Source organism: Delphinus delphis, chromosome X, assembly GCF_949987515.2.
Source record: "Delphinus delphis chromosome X, mDelDel1.2, whole genome shotgun sequence".
NCBI lineage: Eukaryota > Metazoa > Chordata > Mammalia > Artiodactyla > Delphinidae > Delphinus > Delphinus delphis.
In genome coordinates, this window is record NC_082704.1 from 29749248 (window position 1) to 29762942 (window position 13695).

The following is a 13695-nucleotide window of genomic DNA, read 5'->3' on the forward strand; positions in this document are numbered from 1 at the left end:
TGACTGCAATGTTTTGAGGGTGGTGCTAATCTGCAACATGCCCAATATTCAATGATTACTGAAATTATATTAGGGAAGAAACAAGAGCCTAGGGTAGTTGAGTGACTTTGCCCAAGACACAGAGCTGTGCAGCAAATGTAAAATTTAAAAAAAAAAAGAGTATGTGAGAGAGAAGGTAATTAACTACTCGTACCGTAAAAATAAAAACAAAGAGGCTACACACTGCTTTGTGGAAAGAAGGCTCATGCCTATTATACCCTATGGAAGATAATTTAAAAACTCCTAACCAGGAATTCCCTGGCAGTCCAGTGGTTAGGACTCTGTGCTTCCACTGCAGGGGGCACCGGTTGGATCCCTAATCAGGGAACTAAGATCCCCCATGCTGCATGGCACGGCCAAAAAACAAAACAAAAACAAAAAAAACCTCCTAACAAATGTGACCATCATATTGAGAAATATGAACGGTTGCCAGAAAATGCAGTTCCTTTCAGCTAATTCGTTTTTATTACTTGAAGGAGGGATTCACTTAATCCTTGAACTGAAATCACCAAAACTCTAACTGTGTAAAATATATAGAATATTGGCAACGGGTTCAGTAGATACTATATATTATAGAGTTCTAAAATTTCTTTATTCAAAATACTGGTGTTAAATAAACAATAAACAGGCCATACTTTTTAAAAAGAAGGACATGAATGCTGACCTTCTCTTGTGGCACATTCATTCCTATATATGACATGTTTCTGCTTCCCTGTATTTAATATCCCTTAATTTCAGCCACTTACATGCTAACTACTGTAAACAACCATTCCCATTGTATCAGTGCTAATAACTTAGTACAAATGTAAGCAAACACTCAAGTATCAATGTGACGATTTGATTTTGAGTTTAGGATTTCTTTTTTCATACATAAGCCATCACTGTGGTACTCCTAGTTTTTTTAGTGATTAGTTTTTTACCTTACCGCTGATTTTTCTCCAGGGGCAAGCGGCTTGGAGTTTTGTTTGCTTACTTTTAGAAAACTTTAATGGAATCTTGGTAAAGGAGCAACTGTAATAATTTAAGAGGTTATATGCCTCTTTCTCAATTTAATGATCTGTTGCTCTGAAAGTCACAAGTGAGTCAAACTCTAACTGGTCTCACCTGTGTCACAGGTTTCTAGTCCTGAAACTTTAGGAAAGGTAAAAGCAGACAGAAGAAGTGGTGAAGGATTTTACTGTTTATTATTCCAGCACCTCAGCATTATTAAAAATTGTTCGTTATAGTCAACGTGGAGAGCAGACTTCTGTGATGAAAGCAACATTCAACATGTAGAACATACTTTACTTAACGAGGTTGTTTTTCAGGCCTAGACCCTCTGGTAATTCTACTTGACATTTCAGCTGCAAATTGGTAAAACTACACAGAGGACATTGATAGATAACCCCCAATAGAACAGACAGTATTTTCCCATGAGGCACTGTTATATATGCTGTTAGGCTGTACAGGATTCGGGACTAGAGAATAAAGCAGCTGGCTGATGGAACACACATCTGGATACATTTAGCAACTATGCTTCTACAATTCATTTAGATTAAAATAATAGGAACACAAAAACATATCATTTTGGTAACATAGCACACTATTTCAGGGACATTTGTGAAATGACCTAAAAAGCCTTACTTACTATTTACATGACAAAATACGTTTCAAATTCCAAATCAATTGAGCAATGAACTCTGGAAGGTTCTATCAGGGACTGAAGGCTAACTCTCCCTTTTATCCAACCTCAAGTAGCTGCCTGCCTATAAGTGCAATTTTGCTTTGGATGTACCCAAAAACATTAAGGAGACTGAAACATTAGCTCACTATATTTAATGTGAAGAAGTGCGTGTATGCTGCTCCAACAATGCCCATGGATGCATGAGAGAGGGTGAAGGTTTATTAAGAAGGGCAAGGGAGCAGAGGCGGCTGTTATTTGCCAAGTAATGCGCACAGAGTTAAACTAGCCCTCTTCCTACTTCCCTAATACCTACAACCAATTAAGCCACCTCAAATGTTCTGTCTGTGTTGTTTTAAAGGAGATGCAGCATAGGGTTCTGGTTGCTAACCAGTGACACCCCTTCCCCAATTACAGGAGCTCCCCACCCCCCAGCGTGTCCCACCATCTACTTCTCTATCTCCTCCGCTAGGCTGTGAGCTCCCTGAAAGCAGGGCTGGTACCTCATTTGACTTTGTATCTTGGCTCACAATAAGCCCCTACTAAATGTTTGTTGAATGAACTGATGTTCGAAAGTAGGGAAAGTGAACAGACTTAAACATACTGCAGGCTAAGTAGTTGTCACGCGTGGTTTTCAACATGCATACTCTATAGAGAAAGCTGGGAACAAAATAGTCAAGACATAATAATGTTCCCACATTCTTCACAGGCACTTGGCCTGTTAGCATGCTTTAACTATCTACTGGTCTTTAATACTTCAAGATACTACAAAACTCTTCAAGATGTTTGCAACCTGTTCTTTGAATTTAGCTGAAAGTCAAACAAAGGTTTTTTTTTCTTTCAGAAACAGTTTTTACTTGGCAACAATTTTGGCAATCAAGCAGCACATTTCACCTTTACAATAATATACATCACGCACACATCATGTTTTGACAAACGTGCAATTTATAGATAAATGTATCATTTAGAAATAAATGTAAATTGCTGCAAACTAAAGCTGTACTTAAAAATTTTATTATGAAAATTTTCAATGTATACAAAAGAGAAAATGTACAGCAAACACCCATAATCCCATCATCCAGATTCTACATTTATCAGATTTATCAGGATTTCCACACTGATTCTCTCTTCCTGTCCTCTTCTTTTCCCTTGCTTCCTCCCTCCCTCCCTTCTCGACCCCCCTTCCCTATCTCCCCCTCCCCTACCCTCTCTCTCTCCCCCACCTCCTGAATTACTGTAAAGCAAACCCCAGACATCCCATGAGTGATTTCACCCTACTTAGCTATTAAATGAGTTCATTTCCTGGAAACACCTCTATTCTGTTCTAGGATCTAGCATAAGCTAGATTCTAATTGATCTTTTTTTCAAGTACCAATATCTGTGAGTCACTTAAACCCCAAAGGGTGCCCAATCCTGTGTCATTTCCTGGAGGAATATCAACTACTTCCATTTTAAGTAAAAGTTTACTTTCCTCTTTTTGTCTTAATAAAGATAAGATCTTTAAGCAATGGCTATTTTAAAATAAGTTAATAATTTTTCCCATAGAAACATTCACATCAATTAAGTCAGATTGAAGACATTCTTTAAATTCTTGCTAGACAAGAGTTTTGTAGATATTTAATATACATCTTAACCGTATTCTAAAAGCCCCCTTTCCTATTATGAAGAATACTATATCAAACCCAAAGACACAACAAAGTTATACCTCTACTTCCCCATCTTTACAAAGCTAAGAAGTATTAACTCCTTGGATTGAAATAGCACATTCTTCTTTTAAAAGGTCCAATCCCTTTATTTCCTAAGTAAACTCTGACATTTTCCAAAAATATCTGAATAATTTATGAAAAAAACATATCTGCCGCTAATGAAATTAATTAACCATCACACTTGAGGAGTAGTTCCATTCTCCTTTCCTGTGAAAAATAACACGGAAGCCAAGGGCAACCTTCAGGTATATATCTCTCAGAAGGCAAGATCAGACCAGTTAACTCAAGACAAAATATTATGATGTACAACTCAGAAATCACTAGAGATAAAATTTCAGCTTAGACTTTGAGCTAAGCTGGAAGTTTATCTATTAGTCACTAAAATGGCCTCTTGCAGTGTAACATACCCTGCTTATATGTTCTCAAATATGGTACTTGTTAATTGAGAAAACTAGACTCTTTTGTTTCATACTTCACTTTTTACCTCATACGGGTGTAGTTAAGTACAACTAATTTGAGAGGTTACCCTTGATTCGGAGTCGAGATTTATACAACCAGCTATATTGAAATAGGAGAAATAAAACATATGATCACTATGTGATAGAAAACTCTGGTGAGTTTGTGAGCATCAGAAATCACTATCACTACCATATTATAGTAACACCACCAAAATCTCATCACCAATGATTTTCATGTATTTTGGCAAGTATGAATAAACACCAGTACAACTGTTTGTCATAAGTTATTTTGTAAGAGTAGAATATCAATCTGTTTGCCATATTCTGTCATGACAGCTACCCTCAACTTCTATTTCACAGAATTTTGAAAAACCATTTAACAGTGATCAAAAGTATTTGAAATTCCATTCCCCTTCGCCCCACCCCCAAGATATAAAGTAAGAGTTTCTGTCATTTAAACCTTTGGCATCTGACTTGATAGATACAGCTATATAATTAGGATTACAAAACCAATTTTTAAAAAGTACAAAGTCCCTAAAATATTCCCCAAATAAAGAAAAGACAATATATAGAGAGAGAACAAGTCAGATTCTAAACTTCAAATTTTTCTCTTAAAACAAATTTGCTTCTACTTGAATACATAAGATTTAGAAAGCGTCTCCAAATGTGTAACTACCCAAACACATAATAAGGATTTCGAGATGTTTAAAGTAAATTTCTGCTTAAATATTCCATAATATAAAAGTTAGAGCCTAACGAAATAATATTAAAATTGTTACCCTTCCGGGATGAGAGCAAACCTGTTGTTTCTTTCTCGCAGCACTAAACAGAAGGAACCTCCCACGCCCAGAACGCCAATCTGGAAACCCAACATTCTTCTCACAATTGCAACTTTAGAGAGCAAGTCATAACACTTCCTGCTAGAGAGAGAGAGCACCCTGACAAAGCTATGATACAATACTTACGAATCCCCTTCCTGTCAGCCTCACAGTATTTTGCCAAGTATTAACAAATTGGAACTTCACAACATTTAGAGAAAAGTGAATTTTTTCATTGCAGCTCCACTGAAATCATGCAAGAACACAAGGGAATTTAAAGTTGGTTCAGGTCGAATAGCTACAACCCACATACCTATTTAAAGTTTGAACATTAGCCAAGTAACCTGCTTATTTTAGAACACATGGAACCAGCTTCTCCCCAGAGGCCAAGTCACTCGTCCATAGGAAAGTGCATTACTTAGAAAGGCAAATGAACTGTCCCAGACCACTTACGTTCTATTATTCATCTCGATCCATACTTACGTCTTTATACAACACTTACACTCCATATGCTAGGTGTCAGAGCATTAACTGCGAGTATCTATATCTTGTTTTCGGTTGAACACATAAGCTGTTAAGTGTAGGAACTATATTTTCTACCAGCCTAGCATACAGGAACGAAACCAATACTTGACAAACTGAATTTTCTATTGAGAGGCAGTACTGCTGAGTAGTTTAGAGTTCTGGAGCCAGAGTGGGTTCAGATCCTGTCTCCACAATTTTCTAGGTTGTCTTTGGACAAACTGCTTAAGCTCTTGTGCCTGTTTTCTCATCCAGGGATGATAATAGTAACTACATCACATAATGATAACTATTTTGTACATTGTTGTGATGCTCAAATGATTTAATGTGCGTTCAAATTTTAGATCATAGCCTGGTAAATTGTAAACACTAGGTATGTGATAACTGCTATATTCTTATTATTGCAATTTGTTTTTTTAACTGGTCTAGCAATTCTAATCAGTTAATTGTTAAATGAAGCAACTGGTTAGCTATGAGTTCTCACCCTTTATGGGAGAGAACAATAAATCAATAGGAGTACTGTGCTAGGTTCAGGAGACCATTTCTAATACTGACATAGGGCAAGTCAATCATTTGAAAGGAAATGGAGTGCAATGGGAGCATCAGGGCCTTAGGAATCAGACTGACTTCAACTCTGTGTGACCATGAACACATCACTTAGCTTCTCTGAGCCCCAGGTTCCTATCTATAAAAATGGAACTAATTCCATGAACTTCAGAGGGTTGCGATGATGATTAAGTGAGATAAATGCATAAGGGGGTCTGGCTGCAGCAAGGTGCTCAGTAAGTGGTGGCCATCGTTATAATCTGTCTGGGATATAATATGCATGATACCATCTGCTCTACCTACCTAATCTGCTCTACCTACCTAATAAGTATGAAAGTGAGATAATAGATCCTTCAGTCCTTTATAAATAATATAAAACAAAGTGAAGCGTTTTATGCTAACATTGAAATCTCAGAATAAGGAGGCGACTCACATTGCAGTCACTTGTAAAAAGCATCAGGACAGCCCACATCAGGAGGCAGAGTGTTCTCCTGTCCTCATCACTAACCACCATTAGCAGACACTGGATTACATTTTGTCTCCTTAATGGAAGCACTTTATTTCATCGATCACAAAAACTGCATGAACTATCAAAAGGCAACGCAATCCCGAACAGAAGGAATAGAGCGTCAGGAGTCAGAGGATGTGTTTTTCCACCTGTTTTCATTGCTGACTCACTATATGAAGTCTCTTCAACTTTCCTGAGTCTCAGTTTCACCATCTTTGAAACAAGCATAGCACTAGCTGCCTGTAGCCAGTCAGGGAATATGTGGGGTAGTAAGGAATGCTCAAGCACCTTGAGCTAACTGGAAGAAAGGGTATACGTGTATGTATTATCATGCATTTCCAGGGAAAACTGGGGCACAGGCAATTGCCTCCGGTAAGAAGACAGTATCAGTGACAGGCCAGCAATGTTGGGTTTCCCCAGCCTTTCTTTTCTTTAGCCACACTTGTCACTTCACAACACTTATATGGGTCTGTCCCAAGTGCTATTAAATTAACTTCCTCGGGCTTCCCTGGTGGCGCAGTGGTTAAGAATCCACCTGCCAATGCAGGGGACACGGGTTTGAGCCCTGCTCCGGGAAGTTCTCACATGCCATGGAGCAACTAAGCCCGTGTGCCACAACTATGAGCCTGCACTCTAGAGCCCGCGAGCCACAACTACTGAGCCCGCGTGCCACAACTACTGAAGCCTGCGTGCCTAGAGCCTGTGCTCCGCAACAAGAGAAGCCACGGCAATGAGAAGCCCATACACCGCAACAAAGGGTAGCCCCCGCTCGCCGCAATGAAGACCCAATGCAGCCAAAAATTAAAAAAAAAATAACTTCCTCAATGATCACGCTACCCAGAAACAGCTTCCTTGTCTTTCCCTTTCTTGGTCATCTGGAATGTATATGCTTTCTAGCTTTCTGAACTCTAAGGCTAATCTTTGATCACAGTGAAATCTGTCAACACCCAGTTGTTGATTTTAAAGTCTATTCACCATAACATGATAGAATTCACTTCAACTGCAAAATATTGTGGTGAAAGTTCTAGGAATGGATACTCCCTTTAAAAATGGACATCTTCTACTTAGTAAATACCAGGACATTTCCTGAAAGACTGCTGTATCACATCAGTAGTTCAGCCAGTTTTGGCCTGCAGCCCATGCTGTAACCTTCTAAATGTCTCATCATATGACGTATGTGCAGGTGTGCGGGGCCAAGGGGGGGTATTGGCGTTTGTGTATGTGTGTGAGTATGTGTGTGAACAGCATCTCTGTTTTTACTATGGGTAATGAAAATTGCTCTGGGAACAGAAGATGGTGGCAAGGGTTATGTAATCCATTGCACATTTTTATAAGCAGGCCACAGAATGAAAACAACTTTTACATTTCCAAATTCATCATGATGAATGCTGGGGAAAGTCAACAGAAACCAACCTATGTTTTATCTGTACATGTAAAGTGCACAAGCTCTCACTCTCTCTCAAATGTTACAAACAAATCCATAAAGTTAAAAGTTCACACATGCACCTATGGACACATACACCCTTCAGGGTGGAAAGGAAGGAAAGAGGCACACCCAAAGCTGCATGAACATTTCATAGACGTATCAGTGTAATCTGCAGTTAGGACACAAGACCTAGACACAGTATTTTTAAAGTCTCTTCCGACTTTCATTCAAACATCATCCTCTCCCCACCACACCCAGTACGGGTTATATTCTTTCCATGTGTGACACGTACAATGGAGGCCTCTCCCACTGTGCTTAATGCCACACCTCAGTAACAGTGATCTATCGTCCTTTAATGGAACAGGATTTTACCCATCTTCATGACTTATAAAGTAAACAAACAAATAACACTCACAGTGAGTGAAACATCAAAGCAAAGGGATCTAACGTAAAACAGGTACCAAATTAACACGGAGGATATTGCTACTGTAATTTTGGGCTATATTGGAAAGTTTAGGAAATTTATGCCAGGAACAGTATTAGGTACACAAACTTCCTGTTGCTTGGCTGTGTCAGTTTTAACAATCAGGTAGATCTGGTTTACGTCATGATTGGGCGGGGGTTAAATAAGCCACAAGAACATCTTAATTTCAATATTCCAAGGGCTGTCTCCCCAACAGTAAATATTTGTGAGCTCTGTTTTTGCATAACAAAGTAATCAACCTTTTAAAACAGGATGTCTTATTATATATTAAATTATATACCTTGCCCTAATGCCCTAAAACAAAAGGCTGAAATAGGGCTTCCCTGGTGGCGCAATGGTTGAGAGTCCGCCTGCCGATGCAGGGGACGCGGGTTCGTGCTCCGGTCCAGGAAGATCCCACATGCCGCGGAGCGGCTGGGCTCGTGATCCATGGCCGCTGAGCCTGCGCGTCCGGAGCCTGTGCTCCGCAATGGGAGAGGCCACAACAGTGAGAGGCCCGCGTACCGCAAAAAAAAAGGCTGAAATAAATAGAAGGATTTAAAGCATGGGTCCTCCAAAAATTATCAGTTGAACTACACATGGGATAAGGAAGTGATTTGGAAGACATCTGTGGTGACTATATACAGTTAACAACACTGAACTGCATATTTCAAAGTTGCTAAGAGAGTAAATCTTAAAAGTTCTCATCACAAGAATAAAAAAGTAACTGTGGGGTGGTGGATGTTAACTAGACTCATTGTAGTAATCATTTCACAATATATACATATATTAAATCATTTCGTTGTACACCTTAAACTAATACAATGTTATATGTCAATTATATTTCAATGAAACTGGGGGGGACATTGTGTTCTGTTCATAGCTAATAAAATCATACAAAGAAATAACTCATATGCTCTACACCTTCCTATCCTGAGAGTCTCTCATTCAAAAAAAGGATAGGGAAGGAAAAGAAACAAAAAAACCCAACTGAGCAGCTCCTAAACTTTTTGGCCTCAGGACCTGAGGACCCCAAAGAGCTTTTTGATATATGGGTTAGATCAGTGTCTTTATCATATTAGAAGTTACAACTAAGAAAGTTTAAAGATATTTATTTTAAAAAAATTAAACCCACCTCATGCTAATATAAATAACATTTTAAAATGAAAACTATATTTTTAAAAAATGTAGTGGGAAGAGGCAGGGCATGCCTCGCTCCTGCGGATGTCTCTTGCTTCAACACTGTTTGAATGGAACAGACCCAGGGACGCCCCCTTTTCCAGCCTCCAATCACCCTGGAACCTCTTTTCCAGTCACACCCTTAGGAACCAACCACTATGCCGTCCTCAGCCTCCGGAACCAGCCAGCACCGTTTTTTTTGGAGCTTAGCTCCTTACTGCTGATCAACCATGAGCTCCCAGATTTGTCAGAATTATTCCACCCAGGTGGAAGCAGCCGTCAACCACAGGGGTCAACGTGCATCTGGGTCCTCCTACACCTACCTCTCTCTGGGCTTCTATTTCTACCGCGATGATGTGGCTCTGGAGGACGTGGGCCAGTTCTTTGCTGAGTCCACCATTGAGAAGGGCAAGGGCGCCCAGCATCTCTTGAAGATGCAAAACCAGCACAGTGGCTGTGCCCTCTTCCAGGAGCACAGAAGCCGTCCCAAAATGAATGGGGTAAAACTCTGGACAATAAGGAAGCTGCCACAGCCCTGGAGAAGAACCTGAGCCAGGCCCTTGTGGACCTGCACCCCTGGGCTCTGGCCGCGCAGACACCCACCCGTGACTTCCTGGAGAGCCGCTTCCTGGAGGAGCAGCTGAAACTCATCAAGCAGATGGCGACCACCTGACTAACCCCACCTCCCACTAGCGCAGGCTGCCGCCGGGGTTGGAGTGCGGGGGGGTGCTGAGCCAGTAGCCCTTCCAAAGGCTCACCTTCAAGTACGACAGGGGCCTCTGCAGCCCAACGGTCTTTGAGGGGCCCCTCTGCATCCCTCTGGTGTCAGGGCTTCTGCCTAAGCCCCTCTCTGCAGCCCTAGGCAGCTTTTTGACCACCCTGGGGCCCTCACCTAAGCCGTGGGCCAAATGGAAACAAAGGTTTTTGCAGGAAAAAAAAATAGAAGAGTATATTGTTTACATCTTTGTTTAACTAAATACAGTGACAGCTGGATTTTCATATCTGCTTCTGCATTGTCTGTTGCAATATGTTGTTTTGATTCAAGTATATGAAGAAAACAGGGCCTCCCACAGATACGTTGTTTGGAAAAAGGAAGTATTTTAGGAGCCTTTTCGGATAATTATGGATATTCTTCTTTATAATACCACGCCAAAACTGCGTAAGTGCTAGTTTCTTAAATAGTTGTTGCAGTGTGGAATCTGATATCAGATCAATGACGTTATCATACTCTGTTAACGTTAAAATCCATTGGTCTATCTTGCACTTTATTTTTTTGTACTTTTTTTTTTTTTTTTGCGGTACGCGGGCCTCTCACTGTTGTGGCCTCTCCGTTGCGGAGCACAGGCTCCGGACGCGCAGGCTCAGCGGCCATGGCTCATGGGCCCAGCTGCTCTGCGGCATGTGGGATCTTCCTGGAACGGGGCACGAACCCGTGCCCCTATCTTGCACTTTAAATGGACCTTTTACCCATGCTTGATTTCAGAACATCATGCACTGATCATATGGAACAATACTGTTTGACTAGTACAGATGTGTTGTCACACTTCATTTTACAATATCTAACAAATCACTTCCATTAAAAACACCACCAACCTCATTAGAAAAGTCTAAGTATTGATGTATGGTGGCTGACGCAAGTTTTCAAGAATTTGAATTTTTGCTTGAAATCTCTAACTTTATCATTGGCAACAAATACTCCCAGCCGTTTTCCTTGCAGTGACTAGCACACTTGATTCACTTTTGATAACATATCTGCCAAATATTCAGGTCTGAATTATCAGTTAATGCGTCATTCGCTCTTTCGAGTAAAAATGGTTTTCTGTTTTCTAAAAGTGCAGCTAGTTTAGCTTGCAAATCAAAAAACTGCACAAGTGCTTTTCCTCAAGACAATCATTGTAAATCCATATGCATCAGAAATGTTTTTATGTACTTCCCATTTCATCACACAGAATATTGAAAAGATGTATACCCAAGAGTTGAGATTTAATAAAATTAATTTTTCCTGCTTAATCAAGGACATTCATTAATGAACTGCATGTTATAGGTATGTTTCTAACAGGAAGGGTATGGTGTTGAATACAAAGACTACTCATACAGTGTGGGGCTAAGGCACTAGCAGTTTTACCCACCATTGCTTCTGTCAGTATAGTGAAAAAGCAAAGAACATCTTAGCGTTATTATACAAGTAATTTTGATCTCCAAGGGACTCTGTGGCATACTTTTCTATTGAGAACTGGTGCTTTATTTGGTAATATTTATGATGGAGTCATCTAATTTTAGAGACAAAAAACATAAGGTCCATAGGTTTTTAACAAGAAATTTCAAAACTGAGAATGCAATTACCAGAATAGGTTTTAACGCGAGTTCTGTTCTGTTGAACTGTGAAAAGAAGAATTCATTGATTAATATCAATTCTGAGGGGACCAATCTATAGCTTATTTACTCCAAAGAATATTTTGCAGAATCAGGTTCATGTCCATGAGATGGGAATTTATCACGATAGCGTAGTTTTTAGAAACTTTTAATACATTTTTTAAAAGATTAAGAAAGACAATATGTTATAAAACTACTTAAAAATATCCAGTTCATATGTAGCAAATCAGATTTTTCTTCTGATAATCAGTAACAGTTTCTTTTTCTGATACTAGAAAAGAAAGGCTTTGAAAGTTAGACTCTGTATGAAATGCAGAATTATAACTTTTAAAATATTAAAAATGAAGTGAACTATAGTATTTATGTGTAAAATAATATGCAGGTTATTTGAAAGCAAATTCCAAACAACAAAAAAGGGGAGAGAAAAGATGAAATATAAGAACATCAAATATTGATAAACTGTTGAAACTGTGGGGGGGTTCCTTATGCTATTTTACTTTGTATGTTTGAAATTTTCCATAAAAGTAAGCTTTTAAAAATTCCATGAGCTTATAAAAAAGTATTTTGTATTTTGGAAAGCAAAAATAAAATTCCTGACTCATATTCATTCGTTACCACGAACACTGAATGAACATCCACTCTGTAAAAGGCACTGTACTTAGATGGCATCAGGAAATAGAAAGATTTATGAAATATGCCTTTTACATTCAAGGAGCTCAGAGTGTCTGTGTCCATATATGTAATTGATTCCCTAAAATGGGTATAATGCCTCCACTATGACCATTCTAAGGGGTACTTATACTATTACAAAGCACAGCTTGAGCCAACTGAACTGCAAATCAGGATAATGCAATTTTAAGGGGAAAAAAAAGGAAACTGGCATGAAAAGAAAATACAAAAAGGAAACTTAAAAAATAAGAAATGAGACTCTCTTTGGTTTTCCTCTATAAAAGGAAACCAACAAGAGATGTGAGCAAATATGGGCATGACCACATCATTTTTCCACCACAACCCCATCATCTTATTTTACTTCAGGACAGGAACCATCATGTCATCTCCTTTGAGTCAGCTCTTGTACTACTCACATAGGCAAAAATAACTGAGCAATACATTCACTTCCCATGGTGAACATTAAATACATTAAGTATTCTATAATTCTTCCAATGAAAGAAGACAGCAGTTACAGATTCCATATTTTAATTTTCAGGGCTACTATGTCCATTCACACCGCCCGCCCCCCCCATATAAATTAAGACCATCCTAAAGAATAAATCCACAAGTTAAATCAATAACATTCCTCAGTTACTCAAGGGGTCTAATTTTAACACTGATAAATGAAAAATAAAAGTGAGAATCAAAAAAATCAAACATTTACTTTAACTATCATCTTCCAGCTTATTGCCATATATTCCAAACAAATTATCAATTTTTCCCTATTCAAACTTCAGGTAAAATGTGCAAGAGTTCTCAAAACTCATTCAATGTAGGTCTTTAAAAGCTGAGTGATAGATTAAAGGATTTAAAATTGCTCCACTGTTTTCATCTTTAATATTTATTAAGCTCTATGAGGGCAGTGATTTGTCTTTTCACCAATCTATCTCAAGCATCTAGAACAGTGCCTGGCACACAGTAGGCACGCAATAAGTATCTGTTAAGGAGGGTGGGGGTGGGGGGATTGGATGAAAGCAATCAAAAGGTACAAACTTCCAGCTGTAAGATAAATAAGTACTAGGGATGTAATGTACAATATGAGAAATTAACACTGCTGTATGTTATATATGAAAGTTAAGAGAGCAAATCCTAAGAGTCCTCATTACAAGGAAGAAAAATTTTTTCTTTCTCTTTTATTTTGTATCTATATGAGATGATATTCACTAAACTTACTGTGATAATCATTTCATGATGTATGTAAGTCAAATCATTATACTGTACACCTTAAGGCTGTACGTCAATTATGTCTCAACAAAATGAAGAAAAAAATTCAGGAACAAATATTT

General features: G+C 38.8%; 1 protein-coding gene and 1 pseudogene across 2 annotated transcripts in view; one reads left to right on the plus strand and one right to left on the minus strand.

Annotated features, from left to right (window-relative positions):
* The window catches only part of PLS3 (plastin 3), an 87311-nt gene that overhangs the window by 52752 nt on the left and 20864 nt on the right, over window positions 1–13695 (minus strand). Inside the window, exon 1 of one of the 2 annotated variants that reach the window (XM_060002416.1) lies at window positions 4643–4711. The exons of the other annotated variant lie outside the window; for it this stretch is intronic. The gene's annotated coding sequence lies outside the window, so the exon portion shown is untranslated. Of the gene's footprint in view, window positions 1–4642; window positions 4712–13695 lie in introns of those variants that run through there. 2 annotated transcript variants of the gene reach the window in all.
* Window positions 9495–10018, plus strand: LOC132418090 (ferritin light chain pseudogene; annotated as a pseudogene).